Source organism: Asterias amurensis, chromosome 1 (genome assembly GCF_032118995.1).
Source record: "Asterias amurensis chromosome 1, ASM3211899v1".
NCBI classification, from domain to species: Eukaryota; Metazoa; Echinodermata; class Asteroidea; order Forcipulatida; family Asteriidae; genus Asterias; species Asterias amurensis.
In genome coordinates, this window is record NC_092648.1 from 4,677,542 (window position 1) to 4,697,798 (window position 20,257).

General features: G+C 39.1%; 1 long non-coding RNA gene across 1 annotated transcript; it reads right to left on the reverse strand.

Annotated features, from left to right (window-relative positions):
• Positions 1-1,190: 1,190 nt before the first annotated feature.
• LOC139943334 (uncharacterized) lies at positions 1,191-18,132 on the reverse strand. The gene is made up of 7 exons (XR_011786805.1): positions 18,053-18,132; positions 13,779-13,830; positions 13,374-13,470; positions 12,426-12,690; positions 11,750-12,057; positions 11,045-11,124; positions 1,191-4,068 (listed from the first exon to the last, which is right to left on the reverse strand). It is a non-coding gene; the product is annotated as an uncharacterized lncRNA (long non-coding RNA).
• Between the last annotated feature and the right edge of the window lie 2,125 nt (positions 18,133-20,257).

Here is a 20,257-nt window from a genome sequence, read left to right on the forward strand (position 1 = left end):
CATTTATTTCTGTGTATGTTAGTGGTTAGATTCATTTTAATGTAACAAAATTCAATCATAATTGTATGTTTTGACAGACTCTGTTGTCAACAAAGCCATAACTACAAATCTTTTATATTTTGTTTTAATAAATGTCATGGCTAATTATTTATTCCTTATGATGATACCCAACTCTATAATTTGTTGTATCACCCTTCTTGTTAAGTTAATTAGTTAGTGATGAATAACGTCCTTCGATACAATATAGAAACTTTGATATTGGTCGCAATATCTTCAACGCGCGATGACTTTGTGTCCGCTCGACTCACACTCTGACACAACCTTTTAACAAATCTTCTTGTAAGTGATGCACAAAAGTAAAATGTTATCTTACAAAAGATTACAGATTTAAAATGGGAAAATAAAAACATCTTGCAGCCTAAAACTTATGATTATTATTTGTAACTTTTTTATGTTCAAGTTAGTTCTTAATTCATTGTAGTTAGTACTGAAAACATAATATTAACAAATGTTGGTTGTTAACTTTTCTATATATCAAATTCTGTCATAAATAAAAACATCTTGCAGCCTAAAACTTATGATTATTATTTGTAACTTTTTTATGTTCAAGTTAGTTCTTAATTCATTGTAGTTAGTACTGAAAACATAATATTAACAAATGTTGGTTGTTAACTTTTCTATATATCAAATTCTGTCATATAAATGTTCATCAATTTATCAATTAGACCAATGACATAATTTGCAACATGCAGTAACACAATAATATGATTTTCTCAAAGGTTAGAAATTATTAGTATAGAACTTCATTTAGATTGAACATTTTTGAATAGGAAATTATAAATATCTTGCAGCCTAAAACTAATGGTTAGTATTTGTAAAATTGTTATGTTTAAGTTAGTTCTTAGTTCATTGTAGTTAGTACTGATAACATAACATTTATAAATGTTGTTTGTTAAATTTTCTATTTATTAAATTTTGTCATATAAATGTTCATAAATTTATCAATTTGACCAAGGTCATAATTTGCAACATGCAGTAAACTAAAATTACATGATTTCTCAAAGGTTAGAAATTATTAATATAGAACTTCTTTTAGGTTGAACATTTTTGAATTTTTGAAATAAAATATTCATAACAAAATCCTTGTTACATGTGTTAAATGCCATTTACTTATTATTTGTAATTTTTTTTTTTTATTTTTTTTTTAACTTATATTTTGTGTGTACACATACAATTTGGGGATTAATTTTGGAGTTAGATTAGTACTATTGCTATTTTTTTTTATGATACGATAAGGCGTTCCCGTATATTTATGTATTTTATACAAAGAAGACCTATATGAAGAAACAAATGTGATATTTCCACGATATTTACAACGCACGACAACTTGATGTCCGCACGACTCACGCTTTAGCAGCAACCTTGTTTCTATACCAACAAATTTAATTAGTGAATATTTATTTAGGTTCTACAAACAACCAGCCAAAGGTACTGTAAACACCCATGATATTGTTTAACATCACAACTCACAAATAGTGATGCATTAGTTAAACATAAACTTTTGTAAACACCCATGATAGTTGTTTAACATCACAATTCATAAATAGTAATGCATATAGTTTAACATAAACAAGTACACCACTGCAAGCATTTTATTTCAGTTTCAAACTTGGCCTATCTTTTTTGGGGGAATTCTTCAACATAGTAAATTGATGGGCTATCTTTGCCTGAGCCTATGGGAGTTTGACCGTGAAGAAGCAGCACACACCTCCGCACAAGGCAGAAGTGGCACACACCTCCGCATCAATGCAGAAGTGGCACGCACCTTCGCATGATAAGTGCAATCTCACAATGTCACCATTATAGGAGCTGATACTCTCATGATAAGAGACAGACTACAATGGGATACACTGTAAGACATCATACTGGGGTGAGATGCCTTCAAAACGCTGTCGTCTCCCAAAGCTGATGTATTTTTTGTTGCAAGATTAGGGTAAGGGTTATTTTGTTCTATTCTATTTTATACTTAACATTTCTTTTTGGAGAGATTTCTTTGACATAGTTTGTTGATGGGTTATCTTTGCCTGAGCCTAAGGGAGATTGACCGTGAAGAAGCAGCACGCACCTCCGCACAAGGCAGAAGTGGCACACACCTCCGCATCAATGCAGAAGTGGCACGCACCTTTGCATGATAAGTGCAATCTCACAATGTCACCATTATAGGAGCTGATACTCCCATGATAAGAGACAGACTATAATGGGATACACTGCAAGACATCATACTGGGGTGACACGCCTTCAACGCGATGGATTCTCCCATAGTTGCTGTATTTTTGTTTGCTAAGATTAGGGTAAGGATTGTTCTATTATATTCTGGGGGGATTTCTCCAACAAAATTTATTGATTGGCTTTCTTTGCCTGAGCCTAAGGGAGTTTGAGCATGAAGAAGCAGCACGCACCTCCGCACAAAGCGGAGCGACACACACCTCTGCATCAATGCAGAAGTGGCACGCACCTTCGCATGATAAGTGCTATCTCACAATGTCACCATTATAGGAGCTGATACTCCCATGATAAGAGACAGACTGTAATGGGATACACTGCAAGACATCATACTGGGGTTACATGCCTTCAAAACGCTGTATAGTCTCCCACATTTGTGGTTTCAAATCCTTGTTTGTGATGCACAACAACAAAGTTTATCATAAAATTTGCAATTTATCGCAATTTCAAAGCGCATCAAAATCGCATTTGTGCTTGCTTGCAATGGTGTACTTATTTACAAGATGTTAATTAAAATCATATTAACAATAATGAAAGATACTTTTAAAGGCACTGGACACGTTTGGTAATTGTCAAAGACCAGTATTCTCACTTGGTTTATCCCAACATATGCATAAAATAACAAATTTGGGCACAATTGGTCATCAAAGTTGCAAGAGAATAATAAAAGAAAATTACTTTGTGTGCTTTCAGATGCATAATAGAAGGCTTCAGCTGAAATCTTTTATTATCTGACTGAGAATTTACTGCATTCACAAAAACTACATTACTTCAGTAGGGGCCCTTTCTCACACTGTTTTATACTACCAAAAGCTCTCCATTGAAAGTTCAAAATTAAATTTTCATGCTTATTGTTTGGGGAGTATAATTACCAATAGTGTCCAGTGCCTTCACACCTCTACACAAAAGTAAGAATACCATTAAAAGAAAACATATTTAAAAGGGGAGAGGTTACCAGCACTTACACCCTTAGCCAAGATCCTCAGCATCTGACCATGAAAAACAACACTGAAATGATCCACTAAAACCATTATTAAAAGCACAAGAAGTGCAATATTAACTCAAAAACATATTTGAAAAGGGGAGAGGTTACTAGCACTTACACCCTTAGCCAAGATCCTCAGCATCTGGCAATGAAAACAACGTAGAGTTGATCAGTTAAAAACGAGAATTGAAAGCTCAAAAAGTGCATCATTATTTCGAAAACAGATGAGTTTTCAGACGACTCTTGAAAAAAGTGACCGAAGTAGCTTGGTGAACAATAAGAGGAAGACTGTTCCTTAAGATGGGAGCAGCATCAACCCCCATAATGCGAAGTAGAGACTCTATGGGGACCTTGCAGTAGCAATAAGATGATGAGCGAAAGACAACGAGGAGGTGTATATGAGTTTATAAGTTCAGAGTTACATGCAGGAGCGAAACCATGATGAGACTTGTAATTCAGCAAGATTAGCTTGAACACAATGCGATCCTTGATTGGCAGCCAGTGGAGACAGCGAAGAATAGGGATGATGTGCTCATTTCTTAGAGACTGTTCCACAAGGCGAGCGACAGTGATCTGAATATATTGGAGCTTATTCAGTTCATAAAAACACTACAACACCTTACTGTTTAGGACAACAAACTGTTTGTTACATCCATAATTGCTTGCAGCTAAGTTGTCTTGACAGTAGCGATGTTTTAATACAAGTTGCTCTCCTTTATACCCAGTATCCTTGTTGATATCAGTAGTGGTGAATCCATTCTGCACTGCTTTTCAGGAAACTATTCCCTTTATCTCCGTCTCTGAAAGGTCAAGTTTGAAGACCAGAAATTAAAATAAGCCAGCAAATTTAAATGCACAATTTACACTACCAACAGCTACAAATTTGTCTTGAAATTAAGGTTTAAAATGAAGCTTGCTAAGGTATTTTCCAAAATACTTTCTAAGCCAAAAGAAAGTAGAGGGTAGTGGGACAAAGGATAGCTCACTATCACCTGTGCTGCATTGGTCCGTCAAAAAGCAACAGTGAACCAACTTTAGCAATCAGTGGCATAGCAGAACAGGCCTGCCGCTAAAGAAAGTAAAGTAAAGCAACATTGGCAACCAGTGGCATACAACCACAGGTCTGTCACTCAAGTAAGTAAAGTTAAGCAACATTGGCAACCAGTGGCATACAACCAAAGGTCTGGCGCTGGAGAAAGTAAAGTTAAGCAACACTGGCAACCAGTGGCATACAACCAAAGGTCTGTCGCTCAAGAGAGTAAAGTTAAGCAACATTGGCAACCAGTGGCATACCACCAAAGGTCTGTCGCTCAAGAAAGTAAAGTTAAGCAACATTGGCAACCAGTGGCTTACAACCAAAGGTCTGGCGCTGGAGAAAGTAAAGTTAAGCAACATTGGCAACCAGTGGCATACAACCAAAGGTCTGTCGCTCAAGAAAGTAAAGTAAAGTACCATTGGCACCCAGTGGCATACAACCAAAGGTCTAGCGTCGAGAAAGTAAAGTTAAGCAACATTGGCAACCAGTGGCATACAACCAAAGGTCTGTCACTCAAGAAAATAAAGTTAAGCAACATTGGCAACCAGTGGCATACAACCAAAGGTCTGTCACTCAAGAAAGTAAAGTTAAGCAACATTGGCAACCAGCGGCATACAACCAAAGGTCTGTCACTTAAGAAAATAAAGTTAAGCAACATTGGCAACCAGTGGCATACTACCAAAGGTCTGTCGCTCAAGAAAGTAAAGTAAAGCAACATTGGCAACCAGTGGCATACAACCAAAGGTCTGACGCTCAAAAAAGTAAAGTTAAGCAACATTGGCAACCAGTGGCATTTAACCAAAGGTCTGTCGCTCAAGAAAGTAAAGTTAAGCAACATTGGCAACCAGTGGCATACAACCAAAGGTCTGTCGCTCAAGAAAGTAAAGTTAAGCAACATTGGCAACCAGTGGCATACTACCAAAGGTCTGTCGCTCAAGTAAGTTAAGTAAAGCAACATTGGCAACCAGTGGCATACCACCAAAGATCTGTTGCTAAAGAAAGTAAAGTTAAGCAACATTGGCAACCAGTGGCATACAACCAAAGGTCTGTTACTCAAGAAAGTAAAGTTAAGCAACATTGGCAACCAGTGGCATACTACCAAAGGTCTGTCGCTCAAGTAAGTTAAGTTAAGCAACATTGGCAACCAGTCGCATACCACCAAAGGTATGTTGCTAAAGAAAGTAAAGTTAAGCAACCAGTGGCAACCAGTGGCATACAACCAAAGGTCTTGTCGCTCAAGAAAGTAACGTTAAGCACCATTGGCAACCAGGGGCATACAACCAAAGGTCTTGTCGCTCAAAAAAATAAAGATAAGCAACATTGTCAACCAGTGGCATACAACCAAAGGTCTGTCACTCAGGAAAGTAAAGTTAAGCAACATTGGCAACCAGTGGCAAACAACTAAAGGTCTGTCGCTCAAGAAAGTAGAGTTAAGCAACGTTGGCAACCAGTGGCATACCACCAAAGGTCTGTTGCTCAAGAAAGTAAAGTTAAGCAACATTGGCAACCAGTGGCATACCACCAAAGCTCTGTTGCTCAAGAAAGTAAAGCTAAGCAACAATTGCAACCAGTGGCATAGAACCAAAGGTCTGTCACTCAAGAAAGTAAAGTACAGCAACATTGGCAACCAGTGGCATACAACCAAAGGTATGTTGCTCAAGAAAGTAAAGTTAAGCAACATTGGCAACCAGTGGCATACAACCAAAGGTCTTGTCGCTCAAGAAAGTAACGTTAAGCACCATTGGCAACCAGGGGCATTTAACCAAAGGTCTGTCGCTCAAGAAAGTAAAGTTAAGCAACATTGGCAAACAGTGGCATACCACCAAAGGTCTGTTGCTCAAGAAAGTAATGCTTAGCAACATTGGCAACCAGTGACCTACCACCAAAGGTCTGTTGCTCAAGAAAGTAAAGTAAAGCAACATTGGCCACCAGTGGCATACAACCAATGGTCTGTTGCTAAAGAAACGCCGGTGAACATATATTGGCAACTAGTGGCATACAACCAAAGGTCTGTCGCTCAAGAAAATAAAGATAAGCAACATAGTCAACCAGTGGCATACAACCAAAGGTCTGTCACTCAAGTAAGTAAAGTTAAGCAACATTGGCAACCAGTGGCATACCACCAAAGGTCTGTTGCTTAAGTAAGTAAAGTTAAGCAACATTGGCAACCAGTGGCATACCACCAAAGGTCTGTTGCTCAAGAAAGTAAAGTTAAGCAACATTGGCAACCAGTGGCATACCACCAAAGGTCTGTCGCTCAAGAAAGTATAGTTAAGCAACATTGGCAAACAGTGGCATACCACCAAAGGTCTGTTGCTCGAGAAAGTAATGCTTAGCAACATTGGCAACCAGTGACATACCACCAAAGGTCTGTTGCTCAAGAAAGTAAAGTAAAGCAACATTGGCCACCAGTGGCATACAACCAATGGTCTGTTGCTAAAGAAACGCCGGTGAACATATATTGGCAACTAGTGGCATACAACCAAAGGTCCGTCGCTCAAGAAAATAAAGATAAGCAACATTGGCAACCAGTGGCATCGACCAAAGGTCTGTCACTCAAGTAAGTAAAGTTAAGCAACATTGGCAACCAGTGGCATACCGCCAAAGGTCTGTTGCTTAAGTAAGTAAAGTTAAGCAACATTGCCAACCAGTCGCATACAACCAAAGGTCTGTCACTCAAGTAAGTAAAGTTAAGCAACATTGGTAACCAATGGCTTACAACCAAAGGTCTGTTGCTCAAGTAAGTAAAGTACAGCAACATTGGCCACCAGTGGCATACAACCAATGGTCTGTTGCTAAAGAAACGCCGGTGAACATATATTGGCAACTAGTGGCATACAACCAAAGGTCCGTCGCTCAAGAAAATAAAGATAAGCAACATTGGCAACCAGTGGCATACAACCAAAGGTCTGTCACTCAAGTAACTAAAGTTAAGCAACATTGGCAACCAGTGGCATACCACCAAAGGTCTGTTGCTTAAGTAAGTAAAGTTAAGAAACATTGGCAACCAGTCGCATACAACCAAAGGTCTGTCACTCAAGTAAGTAAAGTTAAGCAACATTGGTAACCAGTGGCTTACAACCAAAGGTCTGTTGCTCAAGAAAGTAAAGTACAGCAACATTGGCCACCAGTGGCATACAACCAATGGTCTGTTGCTAAAGAAACGCCGGTGAACATATATTGGCAACTAGTGGCATACAACCAAAGGTCCGTCGCTCAAGAAAATAAAGATAAGCAACATTGGCAACCAGTGGCATACAACCAAAGGTCTGTCACTCAAGTAAGTAAAAATAAGCAACATTGGCAACCAGTGGCATACCACCAAAGGTCTGTTGCTTAAGTAAGTAAAGTTAAGCAACATTGGCAACCAGTCGCATACAACCAAAGGTCTGTCACTCAAGTAAGTAAAGTTAAGCAACATTGGTAACCAGTGGCTTACAACCAAAGGTCTGTTGCTCAAGAAAGTTAAGCAACATTGGCAACCAGTGGCATACCACCAAAGGTCTGTCGCTCAAGAAAGTAAAGTTAAGCAACATTGGCAACCAGTGGCATACCACCAAAGGTCTGTTGCTTAAGTAAGTAAAGTTAAGCAACATTGGCAACCAGTCGCATACAACCAAAGGTCTGTCACTCAAGTAAGTAAAGTTAAGCAACATTGGTAACCAGTGGCTTACAACCAAAGGTCTGTTGCTCAAGAAAGTAAAGTTAAGCAACATTGGCAACCAGTCGCATACAACCAAAGGTCTGTCACTCAAGTAAGTAAAGTTAAGCAACATTGGTAACCAGTGGCTTACAACCAAAGGTCTGTTGCTCAAGAAAGTAAAGTTAAGCAACATTGGCAACCAGTGGCATACCACCAAAGGTCTGTTGCTTAAGTAAGTAAAGTTAAGCAACATTGGCAACCAGTCGCATACAACCAAAGGTCTGTCACTCAAGTAAGTAAAGTTAAGCAACATTGGTAACCAGTGGCTTACAACCAAAGGTCTGTTGCTCAAGAAAGTAAAGTTAAGCAACATTGGCAACCAGTGGCATACCACCAAAGGTCTGTCGCTCAAGAAAGTAAAGTTAAGCAACATTGGCAACCAGTGGCATACCACCAAAGGTCTGTTGCTTAAGTAAGTAAAGTTAAGCAACATTGGCAACCAGTTGCATACAACCAAAGGTCTGTCACTCAAGTAAGTAAAGTTAAGCAACATTGGTAACCAGTGGCTTACAACCAAAGGTCTGTTGCTCAAGAAAGTAAAGTTAAGCAACATTGGCAACCAGTGGCATACCACCAAAGGTCTGTTGCTTAAGTAAGTAAAGTTAAGCAACATTGGCAACCAGTCGCATACAACCAAAGGTCTGTCACTCAAGTAAGTAAAGTTAAGCAACATTGGTAACCAGTGGCTTACAACCAAAGGTCTGTTGCTCAAGAAAGTAAAGTTAAGCAACATTGGCAACCAGTGGCATACCACCAAAGGTCTGTCGCTCAAGAAAGTAAAGTTAAGCAACATTGGCAACCAGTGGCATACCACCAAAGGTCTGTTGCTTAAGTAAGTAAAGTTAAGCAACATTGGCAACCAGTCGCATACAACCAAAGGTCTGTCACTCAAGTAAGTAAAGTTAAGCAACATTGGTAACCAGTGGCTTACAACCAAAGGTCTGTTGCTCAAGAAAGTAAAGTTAAGCAACATTGGCAACCAGTGGCATACCACCAAAGGTCTGTTGCTTAAGTAAGTAAAGTTAAGCAACATTGGCAACCAGTCGCATACAACCAAAGGTCTGTCACTCAAGTAAGTAAAGTTAAGCAACATTGGTAACCAGTGGCTTACAACCAAAGGTCTGTTGCTCAAGAAAGTAAAGTTAAGCAACATTGGCAACCAGTGGCATACCACCAAAGGTCTGTCGCTCAAGAAAGTAAAGTTAAGCAACATTGGCAACCAGTGGCATACCACCAAAGGTCTGTTGCTTAAGTAAGTAAAGTTAAGCAACATTGGCAACCAGTCGCATACAACCAAAGGTCTGTCACTCAAGTAAGTAAAGTTAAGCAACATTGGCAACCAGTGGCATACCACCAGAGGTCTGTACCTCAAAAAAAGTAAAGAACCGACAACGAACCCACATTGGCAACCAATGGCATAGCACCAGAGGAATGTCGTACAAGGAGCGAAAGTGAACCGACATCAAAAACCAAACACCAAAGTTCTGCCGTTAAAAAAAGTAAAGTTATTAAGCAACATTGGCAACCAGTGGCATAAATACCACCAAAAATCTGTCGCTCAAAAAAGTAAAGTTAAGCAACAATGACAACCAATGGCATACCACCATAGGTCTGTCGCTCAAGAAACGACAGTGAACTGACATCAGCAACCAATGGCATAGCACCAAAGGTCTGTCGCTCAAGAAAGTAAAATTAGCAACATTGGCAACTAGTGACATACCACCAAAGGTCTGTCACTTAAGAAACGACAGTGAATGTACAACGAAAACCAGTGGCATAGCATCAGAGGAGTGTCCCCAAGGAACCAAAGTGAACCAATATTGACAACCCATGTCATAGCACCAAAGTTCTGTCGCTTAAAAAAGTTCAGCAACATTGGCAACCAGTGGCATAAATACCACCAAAGGTCTGTCGCTCAAAAAAGTAAAGATAAGCAACATTGGCAACCAATGGCATACTACCAAAGGTCTGTCACTCAAGAAAGTAAAGTTAAGCAACATTGGCAACCAGTGGCATACAACCAAAGGTCTATTTCTCAAGTTGAATTGCAATAGAGCCCTGCCATTCAGAAACGACAGTTAACCCACATCAGCAATCTGTGGCATAGAACCAAAGGAGGTCGTTCAAAAAAATGACAGTGAACAGCCATCAGCAGCCAGTGGAATTGCAATAGCGCCCTGCCGTTCAAGAAGCAACAGTGAACATCAGCATTATGTGGCATAGAACCGGGGGCCTGCCATCCAAGAAATGGCAGTGAACCAACATCGGCAACCTCTTGCATAAAACCAAAGGCCTGCTGTTCAAGTGGCACCTGTGGCATAGAACCAGTGGCCTGCCGTTCAAAATGGCAGTGAGCAGACATCAGCAGCCAGTGGAATTGCAATAGCGCCCTGCCGTTCAAGAAGCGACAGTGAACATCAGCATTATGTGGCATAGAACCAGAGGCCTGCCATCCAGGAAATGGCAGTGAACCAACATCGGCAACCTCTTGCATAAAACCAAAGGCCTGCTGTTCAAGTGGCATCTGTGGCATAGAACCAGAGGCCTGCCGTTCAAAATGGCAGTGAGCAGACATCAGCAACAAATGGCATAGAACCAGAGACCTGCGCTCAAGAATTGGCAGTGAGGTAACATCACCAACAGATGAATAGAACCACAGGCCTAGGCTCCAGAAACAACAGTGAACCGACACCAGCAACCAGTGGCATAGAACCAGAGGTCTGCCGTTCGAAAATCTGATAGTGAACGGACATCGGCAACCAGTGACATAGAACCAAAGGCCTGTATAGAACCAGAGAGGCCAAACAGTATAAGTACAAGTTGCCAAGCTTGGGTGGCTTTGCGTTAATGGTTCTGCAAAAAACGTTGTTGTGGTCAGACCTGTGGAGCCAATAAGGAGTCTCACTGTTGATTCGTCTGGCAACCACCAGCGATGTAGGGGAAACGTTGGTCGGGGGGTTTGGGCATTGTTTAAAGAGCATTCTATGCATTCAGTTGGTGTTAGGGGTAACTGAAGAGATTGCTTTTGTAACATTACCTTTCGCTGGAGAGCTTCTTGGCTGGTCTTGGACGATTACTTGCTGATGGGTAGATTTCTTTGGTGACCCAGAACATTTTCTGCATTACAAACAAAACACACAATTTACAACATTTAGTGTTTAAAAACATATCAATAAAACAATGCTAGAGATAGCCATGTTAGTCTGATAGATACAACAACGAGGGAAGTGGCTACACTTTAAGACTGACTAGTTACATAAAAAAACTGCACAAGCTTTAAGGCAACAACTACATTGAAGTAGTTTTTGCTACCATGCCAAAGCTCATTTTACAATCAAACCTAAATAAAGACAAAACACTTGTTTAAAGCAGCAACAAAATTGAAGGAACCAATGAACAGGAATATTTTGAGTGTTGCAATTAAACCACACAAGAGTGACCGGAGGGGGGGGGGGGGGTCTCAATTGCTTGAATTGGTTCTTGACGATTGGTGCTGGTGGGAACTCTATTATCAGTAAGTCTTCTTTGTGAATGAAATGAGTTTCACATGTTTAGGAGTTTTTCTGAAATCATCTAACCCAGAAAAAAACACACTACCGAACCTGGCAACTCTGAAAGGATTTGCCCAACAAGATACAAATATCTTTAAATGAATTGCAAAGATACAAGAAATTACCAAAAAAGAGCATCAACATGCAATTTGCACATTTATTACAAAGCAAGAATAATGTTGTGAACTTACCTTTTGCTGGAGAGTGTAGCTCCAGCATCATAGGCTGGTCTAAGACATCTCTTAGTTAATGGGTAGATGTCTTTGAGATCCTGCATCATAGGCTGGTCTAAGACATCTCTTTGTTGACGGGTAAATGTCTTTGAGATCCTGCATCATCGGCTGGTCTTTGACATCTCATTGTTGACGGGTAGATGTCTTTGAGCTCCTGCATCATAGGCTGGTCTTAGACATCTCTGTGTTGAGGGGTAGATGTCTTTGAGCTCCTGCATCAACGGCTGGTCTTAGACATCTCTGTGTTAATGGGCAGATGTCTTTGACTGAGTGCAACACAACAACAACAAAATGCCTATTTAAATAAACATTGATTTGATTTGATTTCTATATCTTCAATAAAAAATAAACAAAGACAAAACATTCAATTAAAGCTGCATCAAAGTTAAAGGAACTTTTTTTATGCACATCAGAATTTTCTGATTACAACAAAAACAAGCAGTACTCAGATTTTGGCTCCATTTGACTGTTGCTAATTTTGTCTTTTGAAATCAAAATAAGCAACATTAACTCAAGATGGTAACCGCTTGAAACACTGAAGATTGATGTTGCTACTCTCTCTCAGAATGAAACTAATTTATCAAACAGTTCGCTGAATTAACCAAAAGCCAAGAGTATACTTCTGTGAATTTACTTTGTACTGGAGAGTGCTGCTCCTTTATCATAGGCTGGTCTTCATCATCTACTTGCTGATGGCTAGATGTCTTTGAGCTTCTTCATCATAGGCTGGTCTTCATCATCTACTTGCTGATGGGTAGATGTCTTTGAGCTTCTTCATCATGGGCTGGTCTTCATCATCTACTTGCTGATAGGTAGATGTCTTTGAGCTTCTTCATCATAGGCTGGTCTTCATCATCTACTTGCTAATGGGTAGATGTCTTTGGAGATGCAAAGGCCGACTGCAAAACAAACAAAATATACAATTTGCAGCATTTGTCTATAAAGAATAATACTTGTCTAAAAAAACATGTTTTTTTTTGTCAATTTAAAAGAAACGAAAACAAACACGCAGCAAGATATTGATTGTTAGGAACTATTGCACCTTAGAAATACTTCATCATAAGCAACAGTAACTCAGATGTCAATTGCTTGAAACAGTTCTCTTGATGATTCTGGTATGAACTGTTAAATTATCCGTGAGCTCTTTCCAAGAATGAAAATCTAGCAAAGTCTATGCATGAGTTTACGATAAATGTCACGATAATTGTGTTTAGATTACCAACCGTGGGGTGATCTCACCCGACTCTGAATCAATCATCAAACAAGATACAAACATCCTATGAAGGAATTGTATTAATGCAAGAATATATGACTGATATTAACTCAGGCCTGTATGTTTTTAAATGGGGCACCAAGGTAATTTCTGCTTGGTAAAACGACACCTGATGAGAAAGTTGTAAATATGTACTGTATTGTTTCAAGGGCACCAAGGCAATGACCAGGGGGCATGGAGGCAATTGCCTTGGTTGCCTCCGTGAAGTACCAGGCCTGTGTTTAAACAAAAGCAACAACACTCATTCTGCATAATTACTTAAGCGCTCTATTAGGGACATGGGGTAAAGTATACTTTTGGGGGATTCACCTTTAACTTGAGAATGAAGCAGATCCTAATTCACCATAGTGTTGTTTGGGACATCTCTTTCTTGAAGAGTAGGTGCTGCTGGTGATGTTGAGCATGACTGCAACATAAACAAAAGTGCACAATTTGCATTAATAAGACTTTCCAACAATGTCCTTGTATTTCGATTTGGTGCTCAAGGCGCAGAATCCCTCTTTTGCTGAACCACACCCAAGAATGCCTCTGTGCAAAAATGTATATTAACAAGTTTTTGTTTTGTGTTTTCATCCGTGCTATTTTAAGCAAGATAAGATGCTTCCACATATTCAAACTTAAGTGTAACAGAACAATTAGTAAGTGCTTTTTTATGAGTTTGGGCCTACAACATTTTTGCTCCGACCCAACAACATGTGAAGAAAGATACTTTGCCTCATTCCTGTCCTTGTCCTTGACGAGCGTCCACTTAAAAAACATGCACCATCTGCAAAGAATCATACAATATTGAACAGTAAAGACTAAAAAACAAAAACAAAAACCAAAAATATTGAATGCAGAAAATACATACACCTCAGCATAGCTGGATTACTACCAGTCCTAAAACATCTCCACTCTGGTTGGATGACATCAGTGGCTTAGGTTCACCTCCAGGTGAATGCTTGAATACACCTCAGCATAGCTGGATCACTACCAGTCCTATATCATCTCCACTCTGGTTGGATGACATCAGTGGCTTAGGTTCACCTCCAGGTGAATGCTTGAACACACCTCAGCATAGCTGGATCACTACCAGTCCTAAAACATCTCCACTCTGGCTGGATGACATCAGTGGCTTAGTTTCACCTCCAGGTGAATGCTTGAATACACCTCAGCATAGCTGGATCACTACCAGTCCTAAAACATCTCCACTCTGGCTGGATGACATCAGTGGCTTAGTTTCACCTCCAGGTGAATGCTTGAATACACCTCAGCATAGCTGGATCACTACAAGTCCTATATCATCTCCACTCTGGTTGGATGACATCAGTGGCTTAGGTTAACTCCAGGTGAATGCTTGAATACACCTCAGCATAGCTGGATCACTACCAGTCCTAAAACATCTCCACTCTGGCTGGATGACATCAGTGGCTTATGGTTCACTCCAGGTGAATGCTTGAATACAACACATCAGCATAGCTGGATCACTACCAGTCCTACCAACACCATTGCAACCCTTTCATCAGATGCAGTTAGCTGCTAAGAGGTTCTCCCATCAATGACACAGTCAAACACCAGACTCAATTTAATATAGTGTTATATTTATTTCCAAATTTACCACTGCACGACATAAATAAATTAACAGGCAAACAATGAGGCAACATCTGCATCTTGTGTGTACAACGTTATTCATCAGTGACGGGAGATCACTTCTAAATGTGGTGGGGGGGGGGGCATTGGTTTTCCCGGGTGTTTTTGCCATTTATACAATATTTTTTATGTGGGCTCAAAAATTAGAAAAAGAAGATATAACACTATTGTTCAAATATATGAATCAAACTTAAATTATTAAATTTAAAAAAAATAATTTATTTTGGGGGATATAAAAACATTTATTCGCATGGTAAATAACATCTTAAAGGGGTTAAGATTCAAAGAAAATGTGCCTTTGTATATCCACACTCCACACTTATTTTTCTCATGTTCATTCTCCCGTAGTTTCTACTTTCCAATTTTTGAACCAAAGAAAGTATCAACATGGTGTTTTTTTTTACAGATATTATGCCCATTTTAAATGTATAGAAAAAATTAATGACCTGGATCGACAAGCGACTAGCTTTGCTAGATCGCATCATAATGTGGCATTACATGGCCTGGGCCCAATTTCATGAAACCTGTTAGCACAAATCTTTGCAAAGCATGAAATTTCTTCCTTTATAAAAACAGGATTACCAACCACATTTCCACGTGATGTTCAGGATAAGTAAACAACAGCTGAATGCCAGTAACAAGCAATTTGCAGCAAATTAAAGTTTGGTTGGTAATCTTGTTTTTATCAAGGAAGAAATTTCATGCTAAGCAAATTTTTGTGCTTACAGGCTTTATGAAATTGGGCCCTGATGACAGCCAAACATTCCCAGTTGGACAAAATACACAACGCAATAATGAAAACTATTTGATACAGCACATTAAAACAAATTCACTTTAGGGCAGATTTATTTCCTTATACACCACCTAAATATTATCCATAATACAGTGTACAACCCAATAAAATAAGGGGAACTTGACAAGAAACACTTGTTTGACATAGAGGTACAAGTTGTAACTTTTGCTTCAAGACATTCACAACTGGACAAAACACACCGCAAACATTTATACAAAATAAAAGACCAGTTGAGGGTAATACTTTACTTTTGGGGTCTGAATTTATTTTCTTAAAGGAAAATTACAGAATTGGTTTTGCAAACAAAACAGTTGCTGGCAGTGTAAGCATTTTTTGTAATCCACCATACGGATAAACTGACAAAGCTGTAGAAGTTTGAGAGCGATCGGCCAGCTGGGTCTCGAGAGAATAGTGAAAAACCTATCACCGAGTGACATCAATAGAAATTTGATTATTCATTTCTCATTAAACATTACATTTCAGACAGAAATATTTCAAGGGACGTTTGCTAATCATCATAATTAGACTGTGTAAGTTTTATGTAAATCTGTGATCTTCACAGGTTTTTTTCTTATACCAATTATGTAATTAATGAAAAGGGATTGTTCATTTTACAATGTTTGGGGACAAGGATTATGGGGGGGGGGGCTGGCTGTAGAGGGAGGGTGCCCTGGCTGTAAAGGGGGGGGGGGTCTGGCTGTGGGTGGACCCTGGCTATGGGACGCTGGTACGTTACTCTAACTTTAATGCTGCTCACACATTGTAGCGAATAGTCCTGCAAATATGAATGTTCATGTTCATCTATTAAGATGAAATTCGCGATGAATTCGCCCAAAAATTGGGAATATCTTGAAAATATTTTACGAATGCTTACCAACGCTTACGCATGATTTACCAACACTACCAATGGCTTACCAATGCTTAAGAAATGACCGTCTTCGCTACAGTCGCTGAAATCACTTAGAAAGCACTTTCTGAATTTTCTGATGCTTATCAACGCTTACGAAGACACAACAAATGTTGTGAAGTTTGAGCAATTGCAAATACTTCCATTCGTAAGCACATTCGCTAGCGTTCTCCAGTGTAAGAGCAGCATAATCAAGGTTTCACAATTTAATGTCCTTATAGAGTCAATCAAAAGAGCTTTTTATAATGTCACACAACACATAAAGCACAACTTCTTCTTCAAGACACAGCTCCATGATAGGACCAAGAGACTAAACTTGAGGCAAAACCACTTTTCCCAAAAAGTGTTGAGTTAAGGAAAAAAAATCTTCTTAGAAAAACATGTGGTCAAATTTAAAGGCAGTGGACACTATTGGTAATTACAAAAAATAATTGTTAGCATAAAACCTTTGTTGGTGACGAGTAATGGGGAGAGGTTGATGGTATAAAACATTGAGAGAAATGGCTCCCTCTGAAGTGCCATAGTTTTCGAGAAATAAGTAATTTTCCACAAATTTGATTTTGAGATCTCAAGTTTAGAACTTGAGGTCTTGATATCAACTATCTAAACGCACACAACTTCGTGTGACAAGGGTATTTTTTTCTTTTATTATTATCTCGCAAGTTCGAATGACCGATTGAGCTAAAATTTTCACAGGTTTGTTATTTTATGCATATGTTGAGATACACCAACTGTGAAGGCTAGTCTTTGACAATACCAATAGTGTCCACTGCCTTTAAAAGAAAAATTGAGTTCTGGAAAGTAAAATTGATTCAATTACTAACAACCAACAGGGCTTTAAAATTCCACCCATCAGTCTAAGTTAGTAAGGAGTAATAATGTGGGGGTCTCATGGCCGAGCGGATAAGAGCATCAGACTCAAGTTACGGTGGTTCATCGGGATGTGGGTACGAATCCCGGTCGTAACACTTTTGTTCTCAAGCAACACAATTAACCATATTGCTTCTCTCCTACCAGGAATAAAATTGGTATATGTGAGGGCAAGAGATGGTGTATGTGTATGATAAGCTTTAATTAATAGTCATTTGGGGGCACGTTAACTCTCCGCAAGCACCCAGCCCCAAGGAGCTGAGGGGAATGTTGGAAAAGATTTACGACGCAGTTGAGGCTGTGATAAAGGCTATATGTAAAAATCGATTATTAATATTACTATTATTAATTCAATTAAGAACAAAACAAGGTTACCATCCAATAATTTCATCAAAATATCAGTGGTCAGTGTGCAGTGTGACTGGTCCTTTTTCTTGTTATTGCTTAGCAGAAAACAGTTAACATCTAAAAGCAATACATTTCTAGGTAACTCTATAAAATTGGGTCTTGTGGCACACCGACAAAATACAAACATTACACATATAAAACGAGAACGAGCTAGATCATAATCATTGAAATATTTCTGTCCTGTTTAGGTCGAGGTCGCGGTTTTCACCGCTGACGAAACAAAAACCCGACATCAATTTTGTTACACCTGTCAGAAAAGCTATGCTAGAGGATCGGTTTTAATATTCGAACAGAATAAAACACTAACATATATTTATTGTTATCTTGCATTGCACATGAAGTAAATACTGTCATAAAATTAAGAAAATAGAAGAATTTTACCTGGCCTATTTGTCATGCTTTTCGGTCACATGTTCTGCCTCGTAGAAAACCCAGTGGCTTATAGCCAGCATCTGACGTCATACATCCAGGTTCGCGGATAAATACAGGGGACCAGCCCCAATCTCGTCCCCATCGGTACTCCGTACTTCTCGACACATGTAGACGAGGTTGGATTAAAGGCAGTGGACACTTTTGGTAATTACTCAAAATAATTATTAGCATAAAGCCTTTCATGGTGACGAGTAAATGGGGAGAGGTTGATGGTATAAAACATTGTGAGAAATGGCTCCCTCTGAAGTGTCATAGTTTTCGAGAAAGAAGTAATTTTCCACAAATTTGATTTTGAGATCTCAAGTTTAGAACTTGAGGTCTCGATATCAACTATCTAAACGCACACAACTTCGTATGACAAGGGTATTTGTTTTCTTTCATTATTATCTCGCAAGTTCGACGACCGATTGAGCTCAAATTTTCACAGTTTTGTTATTTTATGCATATGTTTAGATACACCAACTGTGAAGGTTAGTCTTTATGACAATTACCAATAGTGTCCACTGCCTTTTAAAGACAAACATCTCTGCTCTTTGCTTTCGTGTCGTCCATTATCTTTGAGGGACATTGTTCTCGTAATTAGTATTCAATAATAATATCACCATAAACACTGGTTAAAATGAACGAGTTTACCCCATCAAAGCAGATATCCTCGATCAACCCCTTTTACAATAAATAGTTTCATCCCTTGAAAGGCCCGCCCACTTTTTACCAAATATGGTCACAAAAGTTGGTCAGGAAAATTCTAGAAGGTCCGGCTTTGTTATGCAAATAAAAAAGCTTGTCGCTGATTGGCTGGGGGCTGGACGGAGGACGCCGTAGGTGAAAATCTGCATGATTTGAACATTTCAAAGAAAAAATTGACGACTTTGAAAAGTTTCCATGTTTTTTTCTCCAGAAAAATCAGCTTTTCACCGGAGTTCCACGTTAAAACTACTTCAAAAGTGCGAAGGTAAGTTAGGAATTGTTTGTCTTGAGAATAAAAGTGTTGCAAAGGATTTTCATTGGCAGAATTTAAAGAAATTTCGGATTTTACGACACAACCCGCAGGCCGTAAAGTTAAATAAAAACCACATGTGTTGAACCAGTTATTCGGTGCGCAGACGACATCGTTGAACACTCTGCAGGTGAGAATTTCAGAGACGTTGTCTGAAACTTCACTGAAGAAGTTACCATAGGCCTAAATGCCCAACTAATATTCATTTAAAAGCACGGTCAAGTGCTACGGGCCCTTGGAAAAGAAGGACTGGGCTCCGTTTGTGTGACTTTTCCGTACAATCTTTGTTTTAAGCATTTTTTTAGGCCGAGACTTGACAATTATTTGGCACAACCGAACCTGTTCCAAGTAAAGTAAGTTTGCTCTGAAACATGGCCCAATTTCATGCAGCCATTTTTAGCAGAAAATTATGTTTCGAACTTTTCTTTGCTTAGCAAAAAGTTGGTTTGGCACCATTCGCAAAAATAAACTTTAAGGAAAGTTGGTTGGTAGTTGTTCCTGCTAAGAGAGACTTGTCTGTGCTTAGCACTTGTTTTTGTGCTTACTAGGCTTTATGAATTTGGGCCCTGATGTCACTGAATAATAGAAACTGTGCTTAAGGTTCACTTAGTCTGCTTCCATTGCTTATAGTTTTGTAAAAAAAAAATCCCAAAGAGATTTCATGTAGCCAACAGTGTTGTAGCTAGGACATTTTTAGTAGTGGGCAGCTGAATTTAAATTTGGTCAGAGATTGCGAGCAGCGTGCACGTACTCTGTTATAAGGATAGCTTTATGCATTGACGTCATCCAGCTCTATCTTTGAGGTCAAACGGTGAGGAAACAATCGAAACGTACATAAAAGTTGAAGTGTGCATTCAAGATGTCAAATCTTAGACGTTGTCAAATAAACTTGCTTTGAATGACTCAAAAACTGAGATTTTATTTTTGAGATCTCGTTTCGCTAAAAAGATTTCTCCGCCAACAGTACAAATTGCCCAGTCTGTCATTGAACCATCTGAGTTTGCCCGTAATCTCGGTGTTATTATGGATTCATCATTGTGCATGAGTAGACATAATGTTTGCAAAGGAGCTCTCATGGCTGTTAGGAAAATATCACAAATTCGCCGCTACCTGGATGAAGCTACTACTCTTCGTCTTGTTCATGCCTTCGTCACTAC